Below are 17,703 nucleotides of genomic sequence, written 5' to 3' on the forward strand. Positions count from 1 at the left end.
CATCAGTGACTCCAATTCTACGTTTAATCTTTTGTTTTAAAATTCCTCCATGGAATCATCTTTCCTCATATTTGTAAATACCTCCACTTGATTGGTCTGTTCCCAATTCTGGCCTCTTGGGCCTTCTCCAATTTCCATTCTTAGAACATAGAACATAGAACATTACAACGCAGTACAGGCCCTTCAGCCCTTGATGTTGCGCCGCCCCGTCGTACTAATCTGAAGCCCATCCCACCTACACTATTCCATGTACGTCCATATGCCTGTCCAATGACGACTTAAATGCACTTAAACTTGACAAATCTACTACCAATGCAGGCAAAGCATTCCATATCCTTACTACTCTGAGTATATTAGTCTCCTTCCAATTTAGGTGCAATCTGTCCTTCTTGTACAGGTCACTTCTTCCCCAAAAGAGATTCCAATGATCCAAAAATGAGAATCCTTCTCCCATACAACAGCTCCTCAGCCATGCATTTATCTGCTTTCCATCACTTCTGGCCATGCCTTCAGCTGCCCAGGCCCCAGGCTCTGAAACCTTCCACCCTCCTCCTTTAAGGCACTTCTTAAAACCTACCAAGCATTTTGTTACCTGTCCTAATATCTCCTTGTGTGTTAGACCTTAGCAGTTTGCACATGTGAAATACTTTGGGACACGGTTCGACATTCAAGGTGTTACATGAATGCAGCTTGTTGTAGTTCAAAATAATTGGTGTCCACTTAGGATACATCCACCAATGAGAAAGCAATGCCAAAAACTGCCCCCCCTCAGATCCTCCAGATTCATAAAATGTAAACAGTATAAAATATTGAGAAAGGGAAACTAATTGAAGTGAGATTACAGAATCTAATTATAATTATTTGAGTGAAACACACTGCCCTTTGAGTGGAAGGTTAACTGAGCAGGCACTGGTGTTTGCTAACAGTTTCTGAAGCACTAGTACTGCAGCATCGGGGCCCAACTTCCTTCCTTGCTACGTCAGGATGGGGAGGCTAAATGCCAAGTGTCCTAGATTTGGAGGAAACTAAGAAAATTAATTTCAAAGCAAAAGGCCACTGTGCAGAGAGGGCAGGTCTACTTATTGTCTTCAGTTCTGATCCTCTCTGCTGTCTAAAACTCTAGTTTTATTTGTGAATCTAAACCATAAGATCTTGGATAGACCAAAAGTATATCCAAAGGCCCAGGCTAGTGGTCACAACATTAGTTCAAATTCCACCACAAATTTGATTTTAATTAATTAAAATTAAAATTGAATTGAAAGCTAATTTCAATCAACGTTCCCGCTAAGCTGCTCAGCTGTGTACATTCTGCGCTCCTATGTTCTGTGAGCGGCAATTGGCGTCAACTTCTGGTTTTGGAAGATGCTGCTACAGAGTGGCAATAAAGATAATTAGAAGGACCACTGGTCTCAATCTGAACATCAAACTATTGTTGATTGCTTAAAAAAAAACCCTCCTGGTTCAAAAGGAAATCTGCAATCCCTATCTGGCCTGACCTACCAGACTAGGAGAAAGTTAGGACTGCAGATGCTAGAGATCAGAACTGAAAAATGTGTTGCTGGAAAAGCGCAGCAGGTCAGGCAGCATCCAAGGAGCAGGAGAATTGACGTTTCACGCATAAGCCTCCTGAAGAAGGGCTTATGCCCGGAACATCGGTTCTCCTGCTCCTTGGATGCTGCCTGACCTGACCTACCAGACTCCAGACCAATTTTAATCTGGTTGATTCTTAACTGTCCTCTGAAATGCCCCAGCAAGCTGCTCAGGTCAAGACAAGTAGGGACAAGCATTAAAAGCTGACCTTGCCAATCAAGCCCACATTCCATGTAAGAATTAGTAAAATTCAACAACATTGTTGAACTCAATAACTTCCTCCACTTTTCACAGCTGGACATTTTCTGACTCAGTGAATAAGCATCAGGAGTCTTTGTTCAGCGACAATGTTGTCCTAATCAACATTCAGTGTAAACCTGGATTCTTCCTGGTCTGTACCAAAACTTTTGTGAGCATTAACCCACTGCACTTGTTACTTTTCCTCTCTCACCAATCCCTTTGCAGCATTGATTCCATCTCCATGTTCACTTATTGGAACCAGGCTGCAAGCATATTTTCAGGCTCTCATCTTATGCCTGGGAGATGCCTGTTAATGCCAAGGTATTTTAAGGGGGCACTGATGTAGCTTGGTCTTGAGAGAGACTTTCAAAGAGGAGGGTGAGAGCAGACAAAATTGAGGCACTTAGGAAATGGTGTCCCAAGCATTACAGCATCAATAGCAGATCTGTGGGGCAAAATAATAGATACTAATGACTACTGCCTGGAAGTAACAAGAAAATCTTGTACTATTAGATAGTGTTTCTAACTCAGAACATTTCAAAGCATTTTACAGCCAGTAAAGAAATTTTGAAACGCATTCAGTAAGAAACACAGCAGCCAATTTTCATGTAGCAAGCTCCTACAAATAACAATATGATAAACACTGCATAACCATTTTTCATGAGATTCTCAGAAAAAGAACTCAACAATTTGTACTTATGTAGCACGTCTAACATTGTAGCGACTTTCAAGAGAGCTTCACAGAGCATAATCAAACAGCATTTAACACAGATATTAGAGCAGGTATCCAAAAGCTTGATCAAAGAATTTTAAGAAGCTTCCAAAAGTTAGAGAGAAGTTGAGAGGAGGACAGGTATAGGACCAGAATTCCTGAGCACAGCTGCCAATTTGTGGAACAGCAAGAGAAAGCTTTGCAGAATAGATGGAGCAGAGATATCTAAACAGGGTTGTTCAGGGGCATTTAAAAAAAAATATTAGGCAGGGGTCTCAGCCATAAATTTCAACTCAAGAGTATTATAAGCTGATCAGGGGCACATGTGCAGTAGAATTCTTTAGTTTCTAGCAATTTATTGAAATTGCATTTCCCTTCACATAATATTTCACAGTCTATAATTTGTCTAAAGTTAAAAATCACACAGGTTTAATTGGAAGCACTAGCTTTCGGAGCGCTGCTCCTTCATCAGGTTGTCTATAACGTGAAGACAGGATGAGGGAATGGAATTCTACTATCGCTGGATTTCTGTGACACTGTAGTTGATCTCTTTCGCACATCAGTAACAGAATGGGACACAACTGCCCCCCACCCCAGGGGAGGTTAAGACATTCTGTTTAACACAGGCCCCTTTCCTTCCTCACCCTCGATGGGACAAACGTGACGCCACACACACGAACTGTTTTTGGGCTGGTGACTTTTTCAAGGGTGAGGGGGTGAGGGGAGGGGGGGAAGGGGGGGAGAGGTCGGATGCAACCCAACAGATGCCTCTCCCCCCGCCCTGTCCTCAGCCTGACGCCTGGCGGGGAGTCTGAAAGGCCCGGGATCCGACGGAAGACACGTTCATGTTGTCGTCGTCGTCGTCGTCGCCGCCATCGGCCTCGGCAGATGGACACACAGCCCACGGAGACTTCTGTGACCATCAAACAGACATCTGTCAGCTGGAGCGTCGGCAACGGGCTCCGAGTGCGGCCGGACCGAGCAAAGTGTGAGTTTTTGTTTGTTTGTGTGTGTTTTGTTTTCTCTCAAGAAAACCGCCCGAGGCCGTCTTCCCGCCCAGAGAGGAACATGGCCGAGGCTGAAGCTCCACAACAGCGCGCTCCTCCCAGCCCACACTCTTACCTTCCAAACAAACAAAAACAACACTTCAAACAAACACGAACCAAATAAAGAGCCTTTTAAAAACAAAAAAAACCAGATTAAAGCTATCCCTTGTGGCGCACGTGGTGGGGACTTGTTGCGCGGCAAGATCCCTGAATTTGTTGTCCAGGTGGAGATTAAAATGTAGTTTTCATAAACGAACGTACCGTTGCTTCATTTTGAAGAATACAAGTCGAGCTAGATCAGTGCATGAATTCTGCTTTTTGATGAGTTTTTCCAGCAATCTCTTTTTGTTTCTGATTTTCAGCACCCGCAGTTCTTCGGGGTTTTCTCCCCCTTGTTATATTTTACTCTTCTTTTTCCTTCTGGGAACTGACGAAGATTTCTACATCTCCCCTCCCAAAACCCAACTTTCAACTCTCCAAGCAGCTGTGGACCATGCCTTCCACCCGTGCTTCTGGATTTTCAAGACCCTGTTTTGGAGAGGCCAGAAGAAAATGCCTGACTGTGGACATTCCAGGGTGGAGCTGAGGAGTGCAGCAGGGGCATGGTCATCCCAGATGAACTGCTGAACTGAGGTCTCTTCAGGTGAGCAGAAAATCTGATCATTTGTTATTTCAAGGAATCTTGCTGTGTCCAAATTATTTCCCAGATTAACAACAGTGACTTCACTCCAAAAGAAACAGCAGTTTGTTGACTAAGAGTGCTTTGGGAAGTCTTGAGGTCATGAAGGACACGATATGCTGTGCACCCCTAAATCACTTAGACATGCTTACGGTCATGCAGCAAGAGAAAGGCAAAAAGTGGCTAACTGTTGGCCAATTAGCTTATCATCTATTGTTGGAAAAGTATTAGAATCAAGTTTCAAGGAAGTAATAGCAAAATATGTAGAAAATCATAATTTAACCAAGCAGAATTAGCATGGCTTCAGGGAAAGGGAAGTAGTCACTGAATAATTTATTAGAGTCATAGAGATATACAGCATGGATACAGACCCTTTGGTCCAACTTGTCCATGCCAACCAGAAATCCCAACCCAATCCAGTCCCACATGCCAGCACCTGGGCCATATCCCTCCAAACCCTATCTATTCATATACCCATCCAAATGCCTTTTAAATGTTGCAGTCGTACTAGTCTTCACCACTTCCTCTGGCACCTCATTCCATACACATATCACCCTCTGCGTGAAAAAGTTGCCCCTTAGGTCTCTTTTATATCTTTCCCCTCTCACCCTAAACCTATGCCCTCTAGTTCTGGACTCCCCCACCCCAGGGAAAAGACTGTCCATTTATCCCATCCATGCCCCTCATGATTTTATAAACCTCTATAAGGTCACCCCTCAGCCTCTGACACTCCAGGCAAAACAGTCCTAGTCTATTCATCTTCTTCCTATAGCTCAAACCCTCCAACCTTAGCAACATCCTTGTAAATCTTTTCTGAACCCTTTCAAGTTTCACAACGTCCTTCTGATAGGAGGGAAACCAAAATTTACACAATATTCAAAAGTGGTTTAACCAATGGCCTGTACAGCTGCAATATGACCTCTTGACTCCTATATTCAATACTCCTATACTCTATTCCTGATGAAGGGCTTTTGCCTGAATGTCGATTTTCCTGCTTCTCGGATGCTGCCTGACCTGCTGTGCATTTCCAGCACCATTCTAATCTAGACCCCTATACTTAATACTGACCAATAAAGGAAAGTATGCTAAAACACTTTCTTCACTATCCTATCTATCTGTGACTCCACTTTCAAGGAACTATGAACCTGTCTTAGAGTTTTTCAAGGAAGTCTCAACTAGAGTGGATAGAAGGGATGCAGTAGATATGTTGTATTTGGACTTCCACAAGGTATTTGACAAGGTACCTCGCAAAGGTGAAGTCAAAACTGCCCATGGTGTTGTAGGTAGTATAATTCAATGGATAAAGAATTAGCAATGGGCAGAAAACAGTGCATAAGGATCAGGCTTATTCAGGTCGGTTCCACAGGGATCAGTGCTGTGACCATGACTGTTTACAATATACATGAATAACTTGGTGGAAGGAGGTGAATGTACTTTAGCCACACTTGCAAGTGTCACAAAAACAGACGGAAAGACAGGTGGCAAGACGGACATAAACAGTTTACAGAAATATTGAGAGAGGTTAAGTAAGCAAAAAATTGGCAAATATGATCATTTTGGAAGGGAGAACAATATTATTTAAAGGGATAAAAATGCAGAAAGCTACATCACGAAGGGAATTGTAAATATTTGTAATTAAACACAGAAAGCTACGACATAAGTGCAGCAGGTGTGCTAATGGATCATTGGCCCTTATTTCAAGGGATTGGACTATAAGATTAGGGAAGTCTTACTGCAAGGTGCTGTTGAGACGACATCTGAAATACTGAGAGTAGTTTTGGTTCCCTTATTTAAGGAGAGATATTGAAATCAGTTCAGTGAGGGTTCACTAGGGTAATCCCTGGTATGGAGAAATTGCCTTATGAGAAAAAGCTAAATAGATTGGGACTCTACTCACTGGAGTCAGAAGAATCAGAGATGATTTCATTGAAACATACAGGATTCTTAGGGATCTTGACATGGTAAATATTGAGAGGATGTTCCCCTCATGGAAGTTTAGGGCAAGATGCATAGTCTCTGAATTTAAAACTGAGATATGGATGAATTTCTTCTGAGAATTTAGAGTCTTTGGAATTACTTGCTATAGAGAGCTGAGGGGATAGAGTCCTTGTGCATATCTAAAGCTGAGATAGATTCATAATCAGTAGGAGGATCAAGTGTTAAGGGGGAAAATGCAGGAAAGTGGACTTGGGGAATGTCAGATCAGCCATGATCCTATTGAATGGAAGAAGAGGTTGACAGACCGAATGGCCTAACCCTGTTAGCTTATCTCTCCATGCTTCAGGCTCACTGCCTTTATTCCTGATGAAGGGCTTTTGCCCGAAACATCGATTTCGCTGCTCGTTGGATGCTGCCTGAACTGCTGTGCTCTTCCAGCACCACTAATCCAGTATTTGGTTTTCAGCATCTGCAGTCATTGTTTTTACCGTTTTAACCCTGTTCCTACTTGTTATGATCTTATGTTGCTAATCTAAATGCCTAAGCTCATCATCTAAGGAGTGTGTTGCAATCCTCAAAATACCAGTCTGAACATTTACTTCAGTTGGAAAAGTAAATCTGGAAATAGAAGTTGTGTTTTTAGTAATAGTGACTTAGTGGTTTGTAACAAACCAAACTGGTTCACTAACTTCTTTTCGGGAAAGAAACCAACCAAATCCATCCATACCAGTTCCTCAAAACAACTGGGCATGAGCAGAACTTGCCATGTTTATGAATGATGCCCTATCTATGAATCAACATTACAAGTATTCTGATTGGGATGTTTTACTGTTGAATCATAGGAGTATCTAAAGTACGTTTAAGCCCATCCTTGACCCTGTCTGTTACCCACATTGTGTACATTTTCAATCATACTACAAAGTAAGAACTTACATTTTTATGACAGTTTTGAGGTGCTCAGAACATCATAAGGCATGTTACAGTCTTTGCAAGTACTTTTGAAAAGTAGATCCTGTTTTAATGTGGGAAACCCATGAGCCAGTTTGTGCACAGCAAGCTCCCAGAAATAGCAATGTGATATCTTTTGTGTGGTTGGTTGAGAGATAAGTATGGCCTATGAGATGTTTTACATTCATCATAGAGGTTGGATGAGGGCTCTTTGTTTAATATCTCCTTCAAAAGACAGCACCCCTGACAATGCAACGCTTCCTTACTAGTGCACTGGAGTGGCAGCCTGGATTTTTGTGCTGGGGTCTCTAGAACATGACAGGAACCTTCAGCCCTCAGATTCAGAAGGGGATCGAAACCAACCTCAGTTTGGGTTTTTATGAAGTTTGATGGTAATTGTCATGATCACCATTACAGAAACTTTTCAATCTCACTGTTGGATGATTGGGATTGAACCCATGTCCCAGAGCATGAACCTTTTGGATGACTAGTTCAGTGACATTACCACAATGCCAGTCTCTCTTCCACAGGATATATGGGTGAATTGGCATTGTGGGATCTTTTGCATCCACCCAATTCAGGGAGATGAGGCCACAGTTTAACATCTCATCTGAACGACTGAGCCTCTGATGCTACAGCTTCCCCTCAATAGTGTACTGGCTGTAAACTATTTGTGTGCAAGCCTTTGTTTGGGATTTGAATCCAGAATGTTGAGAACCAGTTGAACTGCAATTACAAGCATCACTTGAAGGACATGAGAGAGTTAAAGGAATAGGTAGTTGGTTTTATAAAGTTAGTTGAAGGTGGGAAGAGACTTCTGTGAAGTGCCAAATCTGATGAGGACCTGATTGGCAAACAGTTTCTATGCTGTGAAATTCCATCTAGAAAGTTTGGTTTCACCCAATTCTTTTAACTTATTCATGGGGTAAGGGTATTGCTGGCTAGGCCAGCACTTATTAACCATCCCTAATTGCCCAGAGGGCAGTGATGAGTTAACTATGTTTCTGTGGGTCTGGAGTCACATGTCAGCCAGACCAGGTAAGGATGGCAGTTTCCTCTTCTAAAGGACATTAGTGAACCAGATGGGTTTTTCCCAACAATCAGCAACAGTTTCATGATTACCATTAGATTTTTAATTCCAGATTCTAATTGAATTCAAATTCCATCATCTGTCAAGGCAGGGTTTGAGCCTGAAGTCCCCAGAACATTATCTGGGTCTCTGGATTAACAGTCCAGCAATAATACCATGAGAACATTGCCTCCCCATAAACAAAATTATTCAACATCAAGGGAAATGAAAATCTCAGAGTCATTTAACAAACAACTAGATGCTGAAGGGAATTTTCGGGTTTTCTGAGAACAATTGACCTTTGAGCTGAGTGGTCTCCCACAGTTATGATGATCTTATCATCTTCAATATCCCGTGACATTGTTTGCTAAAGGCCCAGGGAATCACCCAATGGACCATCAACAATCCTCCTTCACACATGTCACTAAAACAAAAACAGTGAACACATCCTTCCCCACAGTGTGGGATCCTGCTGTGTACTACAGGCTTAGTGCATGCATTATAAGGTCTTGTTCAGGCTACCCACATTTTGTCTCCAATTGAAATGCCTAGCATCTGTGTGTTAACCACCCACTGTGATGGGAAACTGAATTAAAATCAACTTGGATTATTAGTGATCCATGTTAGCGTTTTCTCACGAAGGAAGTGTCACATGATATCAGTGCATTGAATGATACAGCTCAAAAGGAGGCTGTTCAGCCTTCATATATGTACTGGCTCTTTGAAAGCACTATCAAATTAGTTCCGTTCTTCCCATGTAGCCTGGCCTACTTTTCCTTTTCAAGTATTTAACACAGGACTTCCCAAAATGTGGATTGTGACCCCAGTGGGATTGCGGATCAGGATTTTGGAGTTGTGACCATCAAGTCAGCTTGGACTCAGTTTTGACAACTGCAAGGCCCTATTAAACATGTGCAATTTCTTTCTGTCAATAGGTGGGACAATTTTCTATTCCATGCTGATGTGAGTGCAGCCTGTGAAAAGAAAATGGGCCTTTTTTTATGGCAAACCCAGGTATTTTAAAACCCTCAGCACTGGCAAACAAATATTTACTCCTCCCTGGTCAACAGCTCAGCCTTTCTGACCCAACCACTGCTCAGTAACATTTTTTCCGCCATTCCCAGATTTTCACTGCTGTCACGTAATTCAAGGCATGAAACTGGCGTGACATAAGCTTAATCAGTGTTTCTGTAAATTTTAGTTGAAGAATGTGCTGCTGGAAAAGCACAGCCGGCAAGCAGCATCCAAGGAGCAGGAGAATCAATGTTTCAGGCATAAGCCCTTCATAGGAATGAGCTCTGAGGAGCAGGAGAATCGATATTTTGATTTTGATGAAGGGCTTATGCCCGAAATATGGATTCTCCTGCTCCTCGGATGCTGCCTGACCGGCTGTGTTTTTCCAGCACTACACTCTTCAATTCTGATCTCCAGCATCTCCAGTCCTCACTTTCTCTAAATTGTGTCCTATTTCATTTGAAAGTTATGATTCAACCTGGTTTTGTTTTAGTACGGGGTTCAACTCATCAGGTAATCACAGGTCTGACCTCAAAGATTTTCTTCAAGCAGGATTGATTCATAATATATGCGCGCATTATGATTCAGCTGTTGGCATCTCTGCCTGAAACTGCTCCAGTTCTGACCTTCTGACCTTCTAGCAGGGTCTCTACCATTGAGGCTATAGTTATGTATGGCATCCCTCTGCATATTAATGACACCCTACTCCACGGTTTCCCATTGGGCTGTACATTCCAGGATGGAACAGATCTCTGCTCATTATTCACCTCATCACCTTTGTGGAACGACGAGTAGGCAATTGGGAGGGCACAGAAAAGATTCACAGGAATGAGTGGTTTTGAGGATGAGGACCTTCACTTCCATGGATAGAAAGAAGAAGCTGAGACTGCTGCTCTCTGTTGTAAGGGACACTGTCAGCTGACTTCTAGTTCTGCAAAGGTCTTCTTTGAGTACATTTGCCTCCATAAGTTGTGTTGTATATTTATAGGGCTTACTAGAAGTGAATAGCGAAGGACTCGCAACAAGTACATCTTCAACCGAAAAGTCACGTACGTGAGTTACACTTGAGTTTGTTGTTTAACGGTAAGACGAGGTTGCTTAAATTGGGGGTGGTTCACTACAATAATACTGGCTAAGAGACATTGTCATCTCCTAAGGGACGGTAATTGTGTCTATGCTACACTTCTGTTAGACTAGCTTAGAACTAATATAGATCTGACTGGTCCTTCCCCAAGACAGCCATTTATATATCAGTGGCTTGAGCTATTGTAAAGCTAATGAGTTGACCCTTTCAGGCTAAATGCCTCTTAGAGTCATAGAGATGTACAGCATGGAAACAGACCCTTCAGTCCAACTCGTCTGTGCCAAGTGGATATCCCAATCCAATCTAATTCCACCCGCCAGCACCTCGCCCGTATCTCTCCAAATCCTTCCTGTTCATATACTCATCCAGATGCCTTTTAGATGTTGCAATTGTGCCAGCGTCCACCACTTCCTCTGAAAGCCCATTCCATACACACACCACCCTCTGTGTGAAAAAGTTGCCACTTAGGTCCCTTTTATATCTTTCCCCTCTCACCCTAAACCTATGCCCTCTAGTTCTGGACTCCTCCACCCCAGGTAAGAAACTTGTCTATTTATCCCATCCAAGCCCTCATGATTTTATAAACCTTTATAAAGTCACCCCTCAAACTCCGATGCTCCAGGGAAACAACTCCAGCCTGTTCAGCCTCTCCCTGTAGCTCGGATCCTCCAACTCTGGCAACATCCTCATAAATCTTTTCTGAACCCTTTCAAGTTTCACAACATCTTTGCGATAAGAAGGAGACCAGAATTGCATGCAATATTCCAAAAGTAACCTAACCAATGGCCTGTACAGCCACAACATGACCTCCCAACTCCTGGAGTCAATACTCTGACCAATAAAGGAAAGCAAACCAAACGCCTTCTTCACTAACCTATCTACCTGTGACCCTACTTTCAAAGGAGCTATGAACCTGCACTCCAAGGTCTCTTTGTTCAGCAGCACTCCCTAGAATCTTACCATTAAGTATATACGTCCTGCTAAGATTTGCTTTCCCAAAATGTAGCACCTCACGTTTATCTAAATTAAACTCCATCTGCCACTTCTCAGCCCATTGGCCCATCTGATCAAGATCCTGTTGTAATCTGAGGTAACCTTCTTCACTGTCCACTACACCTCCAATTTTGGTGTCATCTGCAAACTTACTAATTATACCTTAGAGCTTCACTTGGAAAAGAGGAGATTGAGAAGATTTGACAGGTATTCAAAGTCATGAGGGTCCTGCACAGAGTAGATAGGGAAATGTGTTCTCATTGGTGAAAGGATCAAGAGCAAGAAAACCAGATTAGAAAGAGAATAAATGGCCTCCAATGGTGACAAGAGAAAAAAAACATTTCATGCAATTGCTCTTGGTACCCGGTTTGCACTGCCTGAGGGTGGGGGAAGCAGAATCAATTGTGTTTAAGGACCTGAAGAGGAAAGATTTGCAGGATAACTGGCCAAGCGTAGGGATGGGGGAATGCTGTCACCATTTTGTGATGCTGTTGTGTGAGCCATTCAGGCTCGACGGTCAATTCTGTTCAAATAAGAAAAAGAGTTTCAATTCCTGTAAGTATTGATTGCGTTCCTATCTGGCATTCTTATCTTAGTGCCTTTCAAAAGTAAACATTCTCAAATTTATCAGAAAGTTGAGAGTTTGAGCCTCACAGGGCAGTCCAAGCACAATTTAGACTAATATGGAATGCAGCATTATGAGTATTCTGAATTGCCTCAGGCAATGTTCTCTGGATGAGATATTAAACCAAGGCCCATACACACATTTATGGGAGTGTTAAGAATACCATAGCCCTAAACGAACAGGTTTGTTCTTTGTTAAACCAACGCCACCGGAAATCAGCTGGGCAGGTTGCCATTTGTGAGAACTTCATGTGCACAAAGACCTGCCTATGTAGTACTGTCACTACACTGCAAGTTCAAATAATTTATTGCTCATGGAGTGTTAGGAGTGGTTATTAAGATACACTGTATGGGAGATCACTTTACTGTGATCTGATATTATGCTATCTTGTTCTGTTTCATTAGTCGATGTGTGCAATGCTGGAAAAGCACAGCCAGTCAGGCAGCATCTGAGGAGCAGGAGAATCGACGTTTCAAACCTGAGCCCTTCATCTCCTGACGAAGGGCTTATGCTCAAAACATTGATTCTCCTGGTCCTCGGATGCTGCCTGACTGGCTGTGCTTTTCCAGCACCGCACTCTTTGACTGATCCCCAGCATCTGCAGTCTTCACTTTCCCTGTGTTTCATTAAAGGTTGGTACATGATGCTAACTCCTAACAATGATTGTTTTCCAGTTTCTTTCCTGTTCCCTTCTCCCTGCAGGCATTTGCACTGTGCTATGTTTTACCAGCTGTTACAATAACAAAGAGACAATAAAGCTGCAGATGCTAGAATCCAAAGTGTAAGGGGAGCTGCAGATCGGGGGAGCATGGGTGGTGAGATAGGGATAGGTGAACACAAGTAGAGAGTACGACCTGGTTGGTGATGGCTGGATGTGGTGGGGAGAAGTGGATGTGGGAGAGAAAGAAGATTGGGAGGGGGCTGGGCTGGGGAGTGGGGTGGGGGTGTGGGAAGGGGTGCAGGGGTATGAGGTCGTGAGGCAGAGGGAGAATTGGAGGGGTAGGGTGAGGAAGGAGAGCATCCTACACCCAGGCTGAACTGGAGCAGTTCATTAACTTTGCCCACAACTTCCACCTGCCCTCAAATTCACTTGGTCCATCCCTGACACCTCCCTCCCCTTACTTCTCCATTTCCATCTCCAGTGACAGTCTCCAGACGGACGTTTACTATAAACCCCCAGACTCTTACAACTATCTGGACTACACCCCCTCCCACCCAAGTATCCTGCAAGAACTCCATCCCGTTCTCCCAATTCCTCTGCCTCTGCTGCATCTGCTTGGACAAGGAGACATTCCACACCCAAGCACCCCAGATTTCCACCTATTTTGAACAATGTGCTTTTCCTCCCTCTGTCATCCAGACAGCGCTCCGCTCTGCTTCCTCCATTCTCCGCTCCATTGCTCTAAACCCTCCCCCCCTCTAAACACAATAAAGGCAGGGTCCCCTTGTCCTCACCTACCACCCCACCAGTCTCTATATCCAATGTATCATCCTTAAACACTTCCGCCAACTCCAACTAAACCCCACCACCAAGAACATCTTCCCCTCCCCACCCCTCTCTGACTTCCGCAAGGACCATTCCCTTTGCCAGTCCTTGGTTGATGCCACCCTCCTCACCAACCCCACCGATCCTCCACATACCTTCCCATGCGACCGCAAAAGATGCATAACCTGCCGGTACACTACTCCCCTCACCTACATCCAGGACCCCAAACAGTCCTTCCAGGTGAGACAGAAGTTCACCCGCCACTCTTACAACCTAGTTTATTGCATCCAGTGCTCCCGATGTGGTCTTCTCTACATCAGGAAGACCAAACATACAGGAAAAAGTGAGGACTGCAAATGCTGGAGACCAGAGTCGAAGAGTGTGGTGCTGGAAAAGCACAGACGGTCAGGCAGCATCTGAGGAGCAGGAGAGTCGACATTTCGGGCATAAACCCGATGAAGTGGACCTCTCAGTCATCGCCCATTTTAATTCCCCTTCCCACTCCCTTTCCAACATGATCATCCTTGGCCTTGTCCAGTGCCATAGCGTATCAGACTGCAAATTGGAGGAACAACACCTCATCCTCCGCCTGGGCAGCTTACAGCCCAGAGGGCTCAACATTGAGTTCTCCAATTTCAAATAACTTAGAACTCAGAATCACTAGTGTGGAAACAGGCCCTTCAGCCTGACAAGTCTATACTGACTCTCCGAAGAGTAACCCACCCAGACCGATTCCCTTATTTCTCCACATTTTTCCCTGACTAATGCATCTAACACTATGGGACAATTTAGCATGGCCAATTCACCTAACCTGCATATCTTTGGATTGTAGGAGGAAACCCATGCAGACAGGGGAGAATGTGTAAGCTTCACACAGATAGTTGGCTGAGGCTGGCATCAAACCCGAGTCTCTGGTGCAGTGAGGCTGCAGTGCTAACCACTGAGCCACTATCCCACCCCAAATAACCTCCTATCCCTTCCCATCACTCTCTTCCCAGTCCCTTCCCCTTCCTTCCATTCCTCTGATCGACCCTTCCTTCCAGCTACCAACTGGATTCATTCCTCCCATCGACCAACCAGGCTGTACCCTCTACCTGTGTTCACTTATCCCTACCTCACCACCCTGCACCCCCCACCCCTTTATCTGCAATTCCCCCTACACCCACCCCCTAGTCCTGAAGAAGAGTTATACCCAAAACGTTGACTTCTTCACCTCTTAATGCTGTCTGTCTTGCTGTGTTCTTTGAGCCTCCTGTTTGTCTACTTTGGTTTCCAGTATCTGCAGTTTTTTTTGTCTCTAACTCTGTTAAAATAACAAAGGCATGTAAGTAGACTATATGATCTGTTGAGCCACCTCTGCCATTCAATATGATCATCTCTGGTTTGGGTCTGAACCCGTTCTTGTATCCCTTGATTCCTTGAAAAGCAAAATCTGTCCGTCCCAGCTTTCAATATGATCAGCAATAGAACATTCACAATCCTGTGTGGTCGAGAATTCCAAAGATTCACAACACTTTGAATGAAGAAACGTCTCTACGTTTCAGTCCAAAACAATTGGCTTCTTATCCTGAGGCTGTGGCCCCATATTTTTTTCTGCTACCCCGAAACCAACATTTACTTTAGCTACTTTCTTCTTTTTTATGTACTTTTAAGAATCTTACAATCTTTTCTTATATTCTTGGCTAGTTTGCTCATTTTTTCTTTCCCTTTTTGTCAACTTTCATGTGGCAGTTGCTGGTTTCTAAAACACAATTGATAGGCTTTCAACTGGTTTTTGCAGCCTTATTCAATACTATCTTAAAACAAGGAACTGCAGGTACTGCAAATCTGAAATGAAAACAGAAAGTGCTGGAGCAACTCAGCAGGCCTGGCTATATCTGCATGGAGATAAATAGATAATTTTTTTGAGTCCAGTGGCAAAAGATTACTGAAAGGTTACTAGACTCAACGTTAACTCTTTTCTTTCTCTTTCTCACTGTCTCGCTCTCTCTCTCTCTCTCTATTTCAGGTATGCGGTCCAGGTTATGTTTGCTGTAAGCCATTTGGCAACGAAGGGTTTATACAATGTGAGGCTGGAAAGGCACAGCAGGTCCGACAGCATTGGAGGAGAGGGAAAGTTGACATTTCGGATCAGGACAGTAGGGTTTGATCCTTCTCACAAACCCTTAAACTCACAGGAAAGCTGTTTGTTGCTCTGGCAGCCTCCAGTTTGAGAACACTTAACAAAGGGATTAAAACTGGGATCTACTGGGCTGCAAGTGTCTCTTTGCCACGACATGTTAGCTACCCTCTCCTTCCCCTGTGTCAGTGTTTTTGGACCTGTAAACTTGATAAAAGTTAATCTGACCTTGTATCACTGGAGCATGCAAAACTGGATCTAGCTCACAATATTTTGTCAATTGTCATCAATCCTTGTCTTGCCTCCACTTAAATGTAGTCCTAATTAAATGCGAATTCCTTTTTATCGCCTCCCACACCAGATGTAGTCCATGTGGTACCGGTTGTCACTGTGTGTTTGATACTGTTCTAACTCCAAACCTTCTAATCTTTAACTATTGTTGTGTCCTCGATCTGTGCTTTTGTTCCTTAATACTGTGTTTGCATCTTTAGTTGGCTCTGTCTTCTTGCCAGAACCCTAAAATGGCTAGAATCAAAGTCACTTGAATAGAATGCCTTATGACCATGGCAAGATTAAAGTGGTGCTGGAAAAGCACAGCAGGTCAGGCACCATCTAAGGAGCAGAAAAATCGACGTTTCGGGCAGGGGTCCTTCATCAGGAATGACATTGGTATGCTATCCTTTCATTTCCTTCTCTCTGCAGCTTTTGAAATGATTCAAAACCTTGTCCTTCTCTGATGCTTCTTCCCTTGCTTCATGACTGTGCTACAACCTTTAGTTCTACTCTTACATCTGTGTTGTTCCTGAACTATGAACAGGTTGGAAAGGGAACAAGATGGAGAGGGGTGGAGGAAGGACTGAGGTGAAAACAAGTTGAGAAAGAAGCAAGTTTGTTATTTCTCATTAGGCAGTTTCCATGAGAACCACTGACTCCAGTATGTAATCTTTGTCAGGACTGTTATTTGGCTTATCAGTGATGGAGAAGGTATCGGGCTAGATTTTACAAGGAATGGCAATCCGTCAGATCGTTGCTCTCCTACTTCTTTACATTAAGCAAGAGCTCTGTATTTAAAGGAGGAGATTCTGATTTTTTTTATTTCAAAAATATACTTTATTCATAAAATGATTTGATGGTCTGCACATTTGGTCATGCCATACATATGTCCACATTTACAAACACAGATTCGAATTTATCCTTGTCATATACAGGTCTGTGCATTTTTCAATCTTATGCATATATTTCGCTGAGGCATCAGCAGAGCCCAAAAAACGTCCGCATGGGCTCCCTGTTCTTCTTTAGGCAGGCCGATCTTACACGGTGGTCTTTCCCCACCGTGCCTTGGCGGCAGCTGCCCCAAGCTTCAGCGCGTCCCTCAACACGTAGTCTTGGACCTTGGAATGTGCCAGTCTGCAACACTCAGTCGGGGTCAACTCCTTCAGCTGGAAGATCAAAGATCAACAGGTTTCGGACCGCCCAGAGAGCGTCCTTCACCGAATTGATGATCCTCCAGGCGCAGTTAATGTTCATCTCGGTGTGAGTCCCGGGGATCAGGCCGTAGAGCATGGAGTCCCGCGTCACGGCGCTGCTCGGGACGAACCTCGACAAGCACCACTGCATTCCTCTCCAGACTTCCTCTGCATAGGCACATTCCAGAAGGAGGTGTGAGACAGTCTCGTCCCCCCGCAGCCACTTCGAGGGCAGCGTGCGGTGCGGCAGAGACTCCGGGCGTGCATGAAGGATCTCACAGGCAGGGCCCTTCTCACCACCAGCCAAGCCACGTCTTGGTGCTTGTTGGAAAGTTCTGGCGATGAGGCATTCTGCCAAATGGCTTTGACAGTCTGCTCAGGGAACCGCTCGACAGGATCCGCCCTCTCCTTTTCCCGAAGGGTCTCAAGGACACTATGTGCTGACCACTTCCTGATGGACTTGTGGTCAAAGGTGTTTTTCCTCATAAATTTCTCCACGAAGGACAGGTGATACGGAACGGTCCAACTACTCGGAGCGTTCCGCGGCAACGAGGCCAGGCCCATCCTTCGCAACACCGGGGACAGGTAGAACCTCAGTACGTAGTGACACTTGGTGTTTGCGTACCGGGGATCCACGCACAGCTTGATGCAGCCACACACAAAGGTGGCCATCAGGGTGAGGGTGGCATTGGGC

At 44.2% G+C, this 17,703-nt stretch overlaps 1 long non-coding RNA gene across 2 annotated transcripts; it reads left to right on the forward strand.

The window, feature by feature from the left end:
* Positions 1-3,288: 3,288 nt before the first annotated feature.
* LOC140454458 (uncharacterized) lies at positions 3,289-15,994 on the forward strand. 2 transcript variants are annotated; one of them, XR_011952690.1, is made up of 3 exons: positions 3,289-3,530; positions 3,951-4,231; positions 15,433-15,994. It is a non-coding gene; the product is annotated as an uncharacterized lncRNA (long non-coding RNA). The 2 variants fall into 2 exon arrangements; XR_011952691.1 differs by having other exon boundaries at positions 4,073-4,231.
* The last annotated feature ends 1,709 nt before the right edge of the window (positions 15,995-17,703 follow it).

Source organism: Chiloscyllium punctatum, chromosome 29 (assembly GCF_047496795.1).
Source record: "Chiloscyllium punctatum isolate Juve2018m chromosome 29, sChiPun1.3, whole genome shotgun sequence".
Lineage (NCBI taxonomy): Eukaryota > Metazoa > Chordata > Chondrichthyes > Orectolobiformes > Hemiscylliidae > Chiloscyllium > Chiloscyllium punctatum.